The sequence below is a fragment of the Belonocnema kinseyi genome, chromosome 1 (assembly GCF_010883055.1).
Source record: "Belonocnema kinseyi isolate 2016_QV_RU_SX_M_011 chromosome 1, B_treatae_v1, whole genome shotgun sequence".
Lineage (NCBI taxonomy): Eukaryota > Metazoa > Arthropoda > Insecta > Hymenoptera > Cynipidae > Belonocnema > Belonocnema kinseyi.
Window position 1 is genome coordinate 133,238,885 of NC_046657.1, and position 16,489 is coordinate 133,255,373.

Below are 16,489 nucleotides of genomic sequence, written 5' to 3' on the forward strand. Positions count from 1 at the left end.
CATTAGTTATAGAAGATTCAGGTTTATAAAACAAAATTTTAACTCTGAATCTATACTCTATATTATAGAGCAGCCTTAGGGGTGGTTGCAAAACCACCACGGTGTATTTACATATGTCGCTGCTGAGGTAAGCAATACTGCTTTAGTTGCGCGATTTCACATTACTCCGGCATGTATAGTGGTCGGCTCAAGAAATTGCATCCAAATTGAAGAGGCTTAGAGGCGGAACCAGAGACGGACATATATGCATGTCGCATACCCCTGTAATTAATTAAATTAAACAGGGGTAATCGTACGCAAAATGTAATGGGTCATTGAAAATAACCTTGAAATTGTTTATGAAAAATTGTGCGGTAAAATTTGATGAATGATGTCATTAGTTATAGAAGATTCAGGTTTATAAAATAAAATTTTAACTCTGAATCTATACTCTATATTATAGAGCAGCCTTAGGGGGTGGTTGCAAAAAATTTCGAATATTCCAACACATTAATTTGTTCCTTTTTTTAAATTTTATTTTAAATCTTTAAAGTGTAATAAGACAAAAAAACTGACCTTTCTGAATGAGAGCTGAAAAGCGAGCGCATATCTGCGGAGAAAAAAGGTATGCGACCTCAGCTCGAATATCGTTGTATGACATGCGGAACGATAGGCGTCGGGTAGTGTACTCCTTATATTTATTTATTGAACGAACATGAAAGGTCTGGAATTAAATTCATGCTGTCTGAAATATTGGATATTTTATTATAATTGACAGATTACTGATGGGGACGTACGAGAGGGAAAGGATTGGATCCACTTATCAGGGAATGTTATTACCGTCGGATGGCTCGGCAACAGGTGGCGTTGTGAGGGTTGCGACATCCCAGACTCTGGAGGTTTCCGCAGTACAATCCACCTTTTGATAAAAAAGAAAAATTCTGTACTTTCATTATAGCTACTTTTTAATAAACATAAATTTATTTCTGGACTTTTACATTACCTTCTATCGAGCCTCGAAATTGTTTGTATTATCTCATTACATATAACTCGGCGAGAGGTTCATGCACTAAGCATATGACAAAAAGAATGCTCATCAAACTTTGTGCGTTGAATAAGAAAGCCAACTTTTGAGAGCATTAAAAAGAAGTGACCTGTAGAGAACAAAATAAGAGTCTAATGAAATGGGTGTAGCCTTACGCTGTGTGGTGCATCAATGTTTCTAGCATAATAACGTTTAAACCCGCCTGGTTATTACTTATAGTCCTCGATCGCTCGCCACATGATACCAGAACAAAGCAATAAGAAGATATTTATGTTTTTAAAAACATAATAGAATGTATGCGGCGTAACATAATTGACGATCCTGCCAGTATAGAGTAACACGATTCTTTCAAGAAACAAAGGATCAAAACAACAGTATCTTCATGAAACAAGCCATCGTTGAATTCTACGGCATGTATACCAATAATTCTACGGAATTAAAGAAAATAAGAGTTCTACGGAACTCGGAAGGAACTCCGGATCTCATCCAAGAAAAGATTCGTTAAAACAAGCTGAAATATCTTGGTTGCGTAAAACTACATTGAATTAAGTAGGTGCTATCCGACGTCAGCCCAACCAAAAAACTGAACGAGGACCGCGATCAGGCGGAAGACGCATCTGCGCAACAACATTGGGAACACGCCATCCGGCCATCCGACATTTTACCAACCTGTCCTCGGGAGAACCGACCAGATTTTCCTGCGCTTGTGGGGTAAAAGGTCCCATTTAATTTTGGAAGTTGGTTTAATAAACAACAATTCTATTTAAATTTCGTAATATCATTGACTTCACTCGTTCTCTCGACTATCCAAATTCCTCACCTATCCCTTAACTTTCAAGATCCCTCACAATAATACACCTTCGGATTATTTTGACTGCGGCGAAAAATAAACGATCATGCACATTCAATATTGCTGGACTGCGAACTCCTGTCCTCACCTGTTTTATCACCTTTGAGTGATGATAAATAATCAAAATATTATTCAATAATTAATTAAATAAACTTCCTTTAATTTAAAAAATAATAATAATTGAAGAAATGAAATAAAAGAACTAAAATAAGTGAAAAAATGCTGTAAAAAATTATAAATACTCACGACTGAAACAGATAAAAATATTACCAAACGAATAATGAAGAACACTTGCAAAAAATCCTCTAAAGAAGAATGATAATATTTTTAACTATTTTGTTTTTATATGTGATTCAGGCTCCATGTACTTTTCCTTCACACTTTTTCCAGGCTTAGGACTGGCAGCATACAGTCTCGAAACTTTTTTTCTCTGCTGGCGTGTTTAAAAAATATGGGAAATAGCTATTCTTAACTAATTACATTCAAAAATATATATAAGTACCATCTAATAAGTGACTAAACATAACGCTGAAAAAGTTACCGGCATATGATAACCTTAATACAGAAGCTAGCTATTTTCCGGACCCTAAAATCGTAGGAAATCAAAAACATCGATCTGCTACATAATAAAGATTTTAAATACATTTTGTTTGATCGTCATAGTGACATGATGAGGATTTTAAACCAATTTAAGTACCGTACCGAAAGGTTCTCCATCGCAGAATGAAAGATTTTAAAATTAACATAGGAGTTTTACAGGATTTAACAATACATTTAACCAAAGATGTATCAAAGATAAATCCCCTTGCAATTTCATTTTAAGACTTTAATTCTAGTCATTAGATTCTAAAACGAAGAATCAACTTCTTAAATAAACAAATATAAGGTAAGTTGTATCTTTTGGGACGTAACAAGTTTCAGGTTTCAGATAGCTTCGTGAGTTCAGGCAATGAAAACCCTCAAAATTTGTATGTAGAATGGGAATTACTTCTCAAAGGTGAGTCCATAGATCCCTAAGAATGAGCTGGAGATTTCATCACCAAATTTTGGATACAATCGGGGAGCTGAAGCATTGAAATATATAATAAGATGTCATTTATTTAAATATAAAAGCGAGTCAAATTCTCTTATTTATTTTTTATTTTAACAATGCTTCAAATAATACGACATCATTAACTAAGGTGAACTATGAAGACAAACTTTAAAATAATTATTAAAATTACCTCGATATTTATTTTCAAAATCATATGCAATTAGTGTATAAATTTCTACAAAATCAATACGTGCTTCCGAAATGCGTCCAAATCTTTCAGTGAATGATATTTTCTCGACTAAATAGAGATTAATGCTTTGAAGTATAAGTTTCAGTATTTGAAAGTCGCAAAAACAGCGTAAACAGTTTTTACCAATTTTACTACCATGTTCGTATTCCCCTTTTAAATCCATACAATTTTTATCTTTTGTCATTGTCTCTTCACACAATATTTTTAAAAGCGATTAAATTTGTTTTTTGTTGGCCCATTACCTTTTAGAAGTACTAATGGCACGGTACTTCGCTATTGATCATGATCTCAAACATGGCCAGTAAATTCGTTTGTTTTAGCCGCTGTTTGTAAGCCTATCTTGATCGCGCATTTGATTAAATTTTTTTCATCGTGATACAAGAAGGTGTATTTGGTGATGGAGGCCTAGATCTCGGCTGCATCAAGAACATTGGAGCACTCTCGGTATGAACTTGAGCAAGTACAGCCCTGGATGACCCTCAGCCCAGGTATCAGGCAATACCCGTTTTCTGTAGGCTCCTTCACCCTTCTTTCACTCACTAGATTCATCGGAGAGCCCGTTTATAGGGATCCGGTATTCACACTGGAGAGCCCGTTTATAGGGATCCACTCATTTACATCCACATTCAAGCAGGCCGGGGGTCGTTAAACTCTCAAAGTCACAGTTCACAGATCACGGACTAGTGCAGTTTGCGTAGTAATTATTTTTGTGCACTTTTAGGTTATGTTAACCAATTTGTGTCTTCTGTGCATCCAAGAGCCACGCCTTCCTTCACCTTATACACCTTGAGCTGTGCTTTCATTATCAATTTCATTGTCCTACGAACAGCGCCTAAGACCAACGATTCTTTACACAAATAATACAACAGACGTCAGACGACACCAAAATCAATAAAATTCATAGAAAAAAGAAAGGTTAAAAGTTCAAGAATAATGTGACGTTAGCTAACTTCTTAGCAAACCTTTATTTTCAGGAACTTTAATTTCCTTTTTAATCTTAAAGCATTTAATAAATTTCATATTTTGAGCTTAGAAAAATTGCTAAAGATGAAAATTGTGTTGATGTAAAAGATAATATGGTTTACAAACAATCTCAAATTGTATATAAAATATTGACCAATTCAGAGGCTAGATTTAAAGCATTTATCACCATTTATTCGAGAGATTCACTGTCCAAGAATTAGTTATGTCAGGACAACATCAAGGAGCGTCATGATTATTGAAAAATTTGTCCTTCAGACCACCTTAATAATTATACCATATATTTCATTGATAATGTGATTGTATTCATTGAACATGCACATCATTTTCAGTTTAGAGCTGCACTTTCAGAAAATGCATGAAAAGTATACGATATAAAGTATCTTTGGACGTAACATTATTTCTTGTTTTAATTTTTGTTAGGCACTCAATTTTTCAATCTTAAACCTGAAACTTGAGTTTTCGTTTTTATTAAAGAAGTAGACGATATTCATGAAAACCGCCTAAATTTTACCATTTAGTCCTTCTTCTTACAGGAGAAGGTAGATAGGTAGACTGGGAATTGCTTCCCAGCGGTAAGATTACCACAATGAAGAATGAGGTTGAGTATCGAGCAACGATACCTTCGAAATGAAGTCAATGTAATAAGTAGGTCATTATTACACTACTAAGCAGGAACGAAAATAAGAATGTGTAAGAAGTATGCTCATAGAGCTCTTCAAAACATTTTATTTTTCGAATGAGGAAAATCTAGGTAATATTAGTAATTAGCCAGAAATAAATATTTATTTAAAAGAAGAAATAGGGAGAATTTGTCTAAAATATGCGACAAACATCCTGAAAAAAATTTTTCTCAACAAATCACACCAACATGAATTATGCACGCAATGTTAGGTTACACACTTCTTTGCAGGTGACCTACTATAAATATAAATTCTTTTAAGACTTAAGATGAAAACAGTCAACAGTCTAAACTGATGTCTCTTCCTGCAAAGCTTTTCTCCAGCCAGGTCCATAGCTCCTGCTGAAAGACTTCCGTCTTCTACCGGCTATGGATTTTGACTTGAACAACTTAGATTTATTCGGCTTATTCCCAACACGAATCCGAACCGGATATTCGAACTTCGAAGATACACTTTTCCTGCCGATAAATCAATTAAAATGAGCATGTGAAAGGATATTCACGCCAACCGAAGAACAAATTGTATTATCAACATCCAATGGATTTTATTTGCAACATCAAAGACTGGATTGTGTTGTCCAAATTTATACATTTATCCTTTTAGAAACAATATGGACGAATCATTATTTTCATTAGGCAACCTATACAAGATTTTGCTAATGTAAAATAGAAACCCAAAGAAACAGTACAAATAAAACACGAACTTACGTGTATCTTTATGGGGCACATTTTGTACCATGATATGTATCATATATGCGCACCTCATCAAGGTATATAAACTCACTAAATTATTAGCAAGGTGGTCAGTATAATTTCTTATCAGTCACAGTCGGTTTAATTTTGAATTTTAAGTCAAATCATTCAGTTGTTTGTGTGTGCGTACGTATACGCGTACTTCTGAATCAAAGAGCCTATTAGCACCAATGTTTGTTAAGTTCTTATTTGTATGAGCTATTTTTTAAACACTATCAGTGGCACGTCTTATGTGTAAACAGTTACAGCCGCAAGCGAGAAACAAGATCAACATTACCCTTGCCTCATCATACTTTGGGCTCAAGAAAACATTAAGGCAAAAAAAGTTGATAATATTATAATGATATGAGCCTGCAGAAACATTAGGATTAAGGAAACCCTGTAACTGAGTTTTAAAGCTGTTAGGCTTCAATAAATATGAAATATGACTCATCGATAATCAACATGAGATGTGTAAGCGAACATGCAGTATGAATAGAAGTCGCAGAATCATTCTATATTTAGAAACAGCGCTACAGGAACATACAGGCAGTTAGATTTCTCTAATCTACACCTATATATTATTACGCTTAAATATGACAATCATGGAAATATTCATAATCTGAATATGTGATACCACATCTAAAACTTCCTTCCTCTTGATATCTAAGAACTATGTACGCATTTTTGAAAACTGCACCATGTACGAAATATGGGCATCTCATGAATTTACCACTGCACCTATAATTACTTACTCATTTAGTAATCAGGAAGGGATACAGTGCATTAGGCCAACTATGCAATTCACCAAATATGAGCATATGTAACAATTGACTATTCAGTACATCTGAAACAATTGAGAAGTTTAGCATCTTTTCGAAAGTTTATCTCAGTCACATCGACAAACAAAATGACATTTGTCAAAAGAGTAGCCAAAAGTAGATAGCAGAGGTATTCTCTACTCGAGACATTAGCAGCTCCCCTCAATATCGTAAAACTAAAAAGAAAAACTCAAAATGGCGACTAATTTATGCAACTGAAAACGGCGTAGCCTTATCGATCTTTAGGAATTGCATGGAATCTGAGGATTTTAGTAAATTCCGCTTATCCACCACTTTTGAGTAGATTTTCCCTAGTTAATTTTATGATTTATTTTAGTTTTAGCTCGATCATAGTTTATTGTTTTTAAATTTTTAACAAAACTATTAATTTCATTTCCGCTTATGATTCCCTTTCTGCAATTAATTTACATATTTTTCAATCACGCGTGCTGAAGCGTTTCTATTGGCGACTAAATATTTACATAAACCACAAATCAATGCTATTTTCCTTTTCAGGCTATTTGTTATTTCTTGATTAGATTCTCCCTTTTTTATTTCAAATTTACTTCAGTTTTGGCTCAATTATTGTTTTTGAATTTTAAACCGATTTCAACCAACTTTGAGCGATACTTTTTAATTCATTTCAGCTTTTGGTAGCATTAGTGCAAACATTTTTCATGGCTGACAAAATTTTAAAAATCGAACTCTTAAGATAAACATTATTCGACTCGAATTTTAAATTAAATTCAAATAAAATGAAAAATTTAGAATTAAACCTTTTTTTTAATTAATGAGTTAAAAAATTCATATAAAAGTTGTACAAATTTAATCTACGTTATCAGTTTAAATGCTTTTAGTCAAATAATCGATTGACTTTAATTTTTTATATTATATTATTGTAAACAATTTTAAGCTAGAAACGTTAAAAATTCAGAATTACCTCTTTTTAACAGAACGCTTCTAAAATTGTAAGTTAAATTATTTTTAAATAGTTTAAACGTCCTTAAAGAAGACTTCAAAATTTTATTTCAAAATCTTGAGAAATCTAGAAGTTGTTTTAAATTTATTTAAAATTAAAATTATATTTAAAATATGTTTAGAACTTCTAATGATCTTTTGAAATAAATCGAATTTTTCCTATAATTTTTAGAAAATCCTGCAAATTTAAAAGAAATCTTCCAAATTTTGTTTAACAATTTTAGAAATATTTAAAAAAACTTTTTGAATATTCTCCTAAAATAATTTTCCAAAATGAAAAATTATTTTCAATTTTCCTAAGTATCTTAAAAAAATGTTTATATTCTTTTCAAGTCCTTTCACAATTGTTAAAAAACTTTTCAATTTTTGGTTTGAAAATTGCAAAAATCTAACTGTTTGCCGTTTGCATTTTTTAAATGACTAATACTTTCCAATTTGAACAGTATAATTTTTAACGTTAAAATCTGCAAATCATTAACATTGAACGGAATTTAAAATGGAAAATTTTTAAAGTTGAAGATTATAGAATTACGCACTGTAAACTGAATAATGTCATAATTAAAGAACATAATTCGAACAATTAATTTAGAAACTATTGAAAACGAACTTAGACAAATTTTTCTTCTAAATGTTTTTAAAAGTCCGGGTCTACAAATCTATTCACTGTCATTTCCCTGTAAAAAAATGCCCGATTTTCCAGGTTTCCGGGTCCAGGCGGCTACCCGGAATTTGTAACTTCTTTCATACTGTTTTTTTTCCTTCTAAATTTTATTATTACTTGCGATATTTCTTTTTGGTGTGTAAAAAAGTAGAATTTTATTATCAAACTCTATTCTTTGTCTCTTGATTATAGTTTTCTCTTTTTATTTAATAATTTCATTCTTTTAGGTTCAATCTTTATTTATTGTTTCTAAATTTTAAACCATTTTTGGCGGAACTTTTTAATTTATTTCCGCTTTTCATATCCTTTGTTCAAATAACTTTGACCTTTTTTCTAATCACTAGTTATGTAAGTGCATGATAAAATAGCACAGAACAGATAGCGTATTATCACAAGATACATATAAATAGGACAGTAATAAATCAGGTGATATCACATCAATAAATTATAGGCGTAATACAAATATAAACATAAAAAATCAGTTCATAAAAATTTATAGAGAATTTCAAATAATGAGAGGCACGACAATGGATAGAATAGCATGCAAATTATATTTGATAGAATTAATGGTGTAAAGTGATTTTCAGTATGAAATAATCTTGATTCTTTTAAATGAGTTGCTGATTTAAATTCAAGGTGTATTCGATTCCGATTCAATTCTTGAAAAAAAATCTTTTTTTAAATATAATTCCCACTGTATGCTTGTTTTATGAATTGATTTTTTACCTTATAAATCAAATAAGGTAAACCGACCAGTACTGGGACAACGTAAAATGTATGTCCAATACTAGAACAATGATAAAAATCGTTGAGTATATTTTATATTTCAACATAAATCATAAACGTAAAAATTGTCTTATCTTTTTGTTCTGAAAAATTATACATTTGGTGAAAAATAATCAAAAATACTCCTTAAAATCGGTGAATGAACTGTCAATAAAAATTAGAAAGTATGCATTAAAATTTAATATTGTAGATTAATATTAATCATTATAAATATCAATATTATCGATTTACTTTATTTAAATAAATTAAGTAAATTAACTTTTCTTATGAAAATTTATATTTTCGAGTTAAAAATATAACTGCTTTGAAGAAAGCTCATATTTTTTACTTGAAAATTCAACAGTTTTATTAAAATTTAGTTTCATTCTTGACTGAACAATCGTTATTGATTAAAATGTGAACTAAAAATTATTAAATTTAAAATTATTCGATTTAGGTTGAAACTTCAACAGTTTCATTGAAAATTAATTTTTGTTTTCTTAATTAATTCAACTACTTTCGATTTGTAATTAAAATTTTGATTGGTTGAAATATGAACTATTATATTTTTTTAATCAGAATTCACCTTTTTGGTTGACCTAATACTTCCATTTTATAACAAATTTTTAAATTTTAGAATACAAAAGACTACTTTTCTACCAAAAAAGATGAATTCTTATCAAAAAATATAATAGTTGATATTTCAACCAACAATGTAACCAAAAAAAGATAAAATTTCTACGAAGACATGACTTTTTAATGAAATAAAATTTTTCATTAAAAAAAGCAAAACATCTAAACGCAATTGTTAAATTTTCTACCATAATAATATAACATTTTTAACCAAACAGTTGCATTTTTGCTCAAGAAAGATGAAATTTATCATTAAAATGATCAATTTTCGAACCAAAAAGACGACTTCAACAAAAAACTTGAAATATTATTCAAAAAAGATTTTTCAGTCATCAGAATTTTTAAACAAATAATAAAATCTAACAAAAAAAATTGAAATTGTTTCTATACTTTTTTCAATTGATGTATTTAAATGAATTCTAAATCCAAATTTACTACCAAACAGTTGAATTTGCAAGTAAATCGGTAATATTATTCTATAACATTAAATATTAAGATATACTTACTATATTTATTGAAAAATTACTTACCTAAGTAGTTGACAAAATTTGAGGTTAGAATTGGAGGTTTCAATAAACAGAATTAATCAGAAAGTATCCCAGCGGTATCTTTCCGTTTTTTCGATTATTTCCGAAACTGTCCCGCGCGCATTTTTGTCAGTTTCAATCAGATTTTATCGGAAAAGTAAATTATTGTTTAATAGAACTTTATATGTAATTATTATTTAATTGTAAATAAACATGTAAAAATTACAATATATTGCAGGATTAGAAAGTAAAAAAAATTTCATTTACGAAATTTAAGAATGTTATTAATTACATATTAGTGAACAAATTTGGGATAAAAGAAATTATTTCTTAAACCTTGTTTAAACAATTATCTTGTTTTATCAAATTATCAATTATTTAATAATAATTTTCAAGAACAAAATAAATTATATTAATAATTTCTGATACCATCTAACAACAATAAACGGGACATTTCTGATAAGATCTGACAGAATTGTATTGGGAAAAATTATCGGAAAAAAACTGATAAATTCGGATGCAAATTTCGGAAAGCTTCGAATAAAATCTGAAAAGAATAATTTTCCGACTGTTTCAGAATCAATCAGAAATTTTCTTTCAGTCTTTGCAGGATTCATAAATCGAGCAAAGAATGTCTTAACCAATTATTATAACGATTTTTGTACCAAAAATTCCAATGCACCATTTTAGTATTATGTTCATGTGGGTTAACATTTCCTAACTGTCCCAGTAATGGTCAGTTTACTTCAACAGAGTTCTCATTTTTAAAAAAATGTTATGTTTGTTTTTACCTACATTTTTTTAGAACGTGACACCAAATCCAACCTCATCTAGCTCACAGTTTACACAGTCTAATTTCACATTCACGTCTCAGACAGAGATATTTAATTGAAAGTTTGAACCGGGAACGATAAGGCTTTTTAATGGGCCCTTCTGTTAGCGAATGTATTTATCACTAACAGAAAGACCAATGAAAGAGCTTCTCTTTGATGGCTGGCGACACGGTCTGAGAGGAGTGGCACCCGGCACATGCAAATTGTCGGAATGACGGGTCAAATACGTCGCATCAAATATTTACTCAAACTGAATTCACTGAATCGTTTAATCACCTACTTCATTTATTAATTCAAGCACAAAACTTAGAAAATCTAATCAGCATTTACTCTTTATTTTAAATAAAATTATATTTGTCTTTAATTGCATATAAATAAAAAATTTGATAAATTTTGACCATTTTTTAAAAAAATTATTGTGTTACTGATTTTTAAGTGAATCGAGTTTCATTCTTCTTTCAAGAAAAACTTACAGAATGTTGCGTAATTCACCAGCCCGCGAGCGAAATACTCGTCTACCATCAAAGATGAAAAGATACGTAAGTGATTTTGCGATTTTGGGCCATTTTCTTAGAAGAAAATAACCCTAAATCGCAAAGTCACTTATGCATTTTTTTACTTTGAATGGCAGTAGTAATGGAGGTAAATAGCCTACTGAGTTACTTTCCTCGGTGGTCTTTCAAAGAAGACGCTTGTTCCTCCGGAATGGTCAATATGGTGGCTGGCGTCAGTAGCAGACACTGCACGAAGCGATGGAGGAACCACACACATGACGACTGCGCTAAGACTGGCAATGGTACTGAGAATCGGTCGTTAACCCGATTCTGAGTCACCCGCGACTTCGGGATCCCTCGGATGGTTTCGTCTCAACTCGGGTGTTGGCCGGCTACCCACATTCCCTCTACAGTCTACGCCCGCAGCTCCGCACCAAAGTGTGGGAAAGGCCCTTCTCCCAAAATAATTTATTCTTTTTTAATGAGGTAAACCGAACATTACTGGCACAGTTACGAAAAGCGAACATTATTAACTTTATAGTTAATTAATATAAATGGATATTGTTGAAATATCAGAATTTTAAGGTGTATCCGTAAATGGGACACCAAAGAAGCTTTACCAATCTAAAATGGTTTAATTTACTTACAATTATAGAGTGCATTAAAAACCAAGAATAGATTGTGTTAAATCGTAAGGAGTTTATTTTTCTTTATTTTTAAGAGGGTAGGGTACACATTACACGCGTTTTTCTCAAAACCACGTTTTTAAAACGGAGCCCGCGATTTCTCCAAAAGATAATCCAGTCCGGAGATTGACTGTAACTCGATCAATTGTTCATATTTTTACATGAAAAATATATTGAGAGAAGTTCAAATATGTGTCCATCGAATTCCATAACACTCGTGCTCATATAAATAAAAGTTTTTTTTTAATGTACGAAAAATCGAGTTTTTTTTAACGTTAATCTACCCAACTCTCTTAAATAAAATTCATATCAACATCTTAACAATTTCCTTACAAAAATAACAAGATATTAATCAATTAAATAAATTAATATTAAAAATATTCTTTATAAACTCTAAGGTTGCCGCTGAATTAAATATTTATACTAAAAAAGTTGTTCAAAGTAGTTTACTGCAACTTCCAATTCATGAAACTCATGAATTTAATTTTTCAATAAAAATTAGTAAGTGCATTAAAATGTAATAATGTAGATTAATATTAAATTTTATAAAAATTAATGAGAATAATACTATTGATTTACTTGAAAATTCAACTGTTTAGCTGTAAACTCACTTTTCTGTTGAAAAATCAGATTTTGCATTTAAAAATATAAATGTTTTCATGAAAACTCGTCTTTTGAAATACAAATTTATTCTTTTTGGTTGAAAAGTCTCCTATTATATTTTTGACTTAGAATTCATCGTAATTAAAATTAATACACAAATTGGAAAAGCTATTTTAACAATTTCATTAATTTTATGGTCAAAATTTTTTATTATTTAGTTAAAAATTGTATTGACTGGCAAATCTTTATTGATTAATGTTACAACTATTTAGTTAAAAATTCGTCTTTTTGGTTCAAAAATTTATCTTTTTAATTATAAATTTCATCTTTCTTGAGAAAATATGCAACTGCTTGTTTGAAAATTAATGTGTTTAGGTTGAGACTTCAACAGTTTAATTGAAAATTCGATGTTTTGTTGTTTTTTTTTTTAAATTAATTCAACTGCTCTCAATTTTTAATTCGAATCTTTTTTGGTTGAAATACCAACCATCCACGGTATGGTTATAAATTAACGTTTTTGTTAAAAATTCATATTTTAGAGTTGAAAATATAACTGTTTTTGATAAAATCCTTTTATGTGGCTTAAGAATTCATTAATTTGGTAGAAAATTAATGTATTTGGTTGAAAATTAACTTTTTTATAGAAAATTCATATTTTTGTGTTTGAACTATTTGGGTGAAAATTCGTTTGTTTTTTTAATGAATTGAATTGTTTTTAATTTATAATCTTTTTGATTTTATAATTGAACAATTTAAAAAAAAATTGAAGTATTAGATTAATCAAAAAAGTGATTAATTCTTATCAAAAAATATAATAGTTGATTTTTCAACTAAAAGTGTTTTAATTATAAATAAAAAACAACTGAGCTCATTAAACAAATAAACAAATTTTCACCTAAACATTTCGACGTGTAACCAAAAAAGATCAAATTTTTACCAATACATAATTTTTTAACAAAATAAGATTTTTTATTAAAAAAATCCAAATCTTCCAAACAGATTGTTAAATTTTCCACCATAATAATAGAATTTTCAAACAAACAGTTGCATTTTTGTGCAAGAAAGGTTTAATTTATAATTAAAATGATAAATTTTTGAACCAAAAAGACGAATTTTCAACCAAATAGTTGAAATATTCATCAAAAACGATTTTTCAGTCAACAGAATTTTTAAACAAATAATAAAATTTTTAAGAAAAAAAATTGAAATTGTTTCAATACTTTTTTCAATTGATGTATTAAGATGAATTCTAAATCAAAATTTACTACCAAACAGTTGAGTTTTCAAGTAAATCGATAATACTAATCTATAAAATTATATTTTAACGCATACTTACTAATTTTATTCAAAAATTTAATTTATGAGTTACTATTAAATTACTTATCTAAGTGTTCTTTTTAACTGTCACAATAATGGTCATAATTAACATTAAAAGCGTTTGAAGTTGATTTTTTTTATACAAAACAGTATTATTGTATCAACTGTATATATAAATAAATGAATACATAATTTTTGAAATGGATCTGTACTTTAAGTATTAAAAACTAAATAATAATTTATTTGATAAAACGATTCTAAATTCGTTCAGAGTTTGAGAATTTCCAGACCATTCAAAAATGTAAAGGTGCGATTGAAACTTTATAAACTATTTTCAACTTAAAAATAACTTTAAAATAATTTATTCGTAATGAATGGCTTTTATTAAATTAAAAATATTATTTAGTCTGAATGATTCGATTTTTAACCCATTTAATGTGGAATTTTTTAAGTAAGAAAAAGAATAATTATTTAATATTTAACTGTTAATTTAATACAATTAAATTGAAGCCAAATACTTAAAAGTGAACAATTTGAAACTTAATTGTTTGACAGAGAAAGCTTTGAATTGTTAAAATTTGGAAAAGCTTTTAAAATTAACACTTTGAGTGAAATTGTTGAATTGTTAAAATATGTTTTCAAAATGAAAAATAATTTTAAATTTTTCTAGGAACCATAAGGAAATGTTTTTATTCTTTTGAAGCCTTTCACATTTTATTTAATATGCGATTGATCCCGAATTTCGAAATAGAGTATACTAAAAAATTGCTCCATTGAAGTTTCACAAATAAATTAGGAACTTTTATAAACAAGAAGCGGCTGTTAAAAAAGGACCTGATTTTTTCATTTTTTTGTGGATTAATATTCCTAACACATTCCGGAATATACTGTGAAAATTTCAAAGTGAAGAAATGAATTTTTATTGAATGATGCAGTTTTAGCTGAAGCCGTTACAGGATTCAAGCGTGCGTGCATGTAACGGCTTCAGCTAAAAATTTATTATTAAATAACTATTCATTTCTAAAATTTGAAATTCTTATAGTATATTCTGGAATGTGTTAAAATTATTAATTCACAAAAAAGAGAAAAAATGAAGTGCTTTTTTATCAATCTCTATTAGTTTATAAAAGTGCCTAATTTATTTATGAAAATTCAATGAAGCCATTCTTTTAGTACACTTACTTTCGAAGTTCGGGATGAACCGCATAATAGATGAAATGTTTGAAATTTGTTTGATACATACTTTTTTGGTTATAAAAAAAGTTAAGAGGATAATTTTTTTTAAAACGATAATTTTCAAAAATTTATTTCTCGGAAATTTTGCATAATATTGAAATAAAAAAAATACTTATCAAACATTATTCAACAAAGAAAGAAAAAAAAATATCTCACACAAACAAAAATTTAAGGGGGAAATCTCCCATGTAATGACCCATAGATAATGTAAAGCTTCATTAAAAAATTGGCATCAACTATAGTTGTAGATAAAACAATAAATTTTGGTGCTATTAACAATAATAAACAGATAAACTAGTAATAAAGCTGAATAATTTTCATAAATGTTAAGTAATAAAATTCTTTTATTTTGAAGCACCTGTGGCATAGAAATTTTTTTGGATGGTTTATTTATGGTAAGCCCATGACGAATCTGAAGATCAATTGTCTGTAAAAGGCATAAGGAGTTCTAAATAATTTACCTTAATTTTGGTAAAGAATTCTTTTTATTTCAATTTTAAAAAAAGAATTAATTTTAATGTTGCCAATTTTAGAAGTGTATTAATTTGTTGATTTGTTTTTTATTATTAGATTATATTATTATTATTTAGATTATGAGAATCTGAAAACGAGACCATATTTATTATCGTTAATAGGGGACGACTGAAAAATCCCGAAAAATGAAATTCCCGACACTGTAAAATACCCGAATTAGAAAATTCTCGATTAATCAAATTCGCGAAAAATAAAAATACCGAATTGGAAAATTCCCAAATAATAAAATTTTCGAATAGTAAAATTTCAGAATTATAAAATTCCCGAATAATAAAATTCCCGACAGTTGATAATATTACCGAATTGGAAAATTCCCAAATAATAAAATTCGCGACAGAAAATTGTCGATTTATAAAATATCCGAATTGAAAAATTCCCGAATTTTATCAATTGAAATTTTTTTTAAATATATTTTATTGATTACAAATACAACAATAAGACATTAGTTTCAAAAATTATTTTTAACATTTAAAATTTCGAAGCGTATTTCTTGAATTGAAAATAGCAATAATTTTAAATAAAATATTTCTAGGTAACGCATGTTTCTTTAATGTTCACAGTATTTGAAAAAATCCAAAAACGTTCGCAAAAATAAAATTTTTAATTTATGTATATTTATATCGAGTTTTTATTTGAATAAAGCTTTTTAAGGTTCAGAGAAAATTTAGGGATAATTTTTTTTCTTCCAAGCGCATGTTTTTACAAATTTGGTAGGTGATACAAAATTGGATTCTTCTTTCAAAGAAAAAATTATTGCTTACATTTTTACGCTTTTTTTAAATGTGCATAATATTTTTTAATAAAAAAATTACAAAAAGCTTTCGCAAAAATGTAATTAAAATTTTTAAA

At 28.8% G+C, this 16,489-nt stretch overlaps 1 long non-coding RNA gene across 1 annotated transcript; it reads right to left on the reverse strand.

Moving 5' to 3' along the window:
- Positions 1-561: 561 nt before the first annotated feature.
- On the reverse strand, positions 562-1,343 carry LOC117174135. The gene is made up of 3 exons (XR_004467263.1): positions 983-1,343; positions 820-898; positions 562-724 (listed from the first exon to the last, which is right to left on the reverse strand). It is a non-coding gene; the product is annotated as an uncharacterized LOC117174135 (long non-coding RNA).
- Between the last annotated feature and the right edge of the window lie 15,146 nt (positions 1,344-16,489).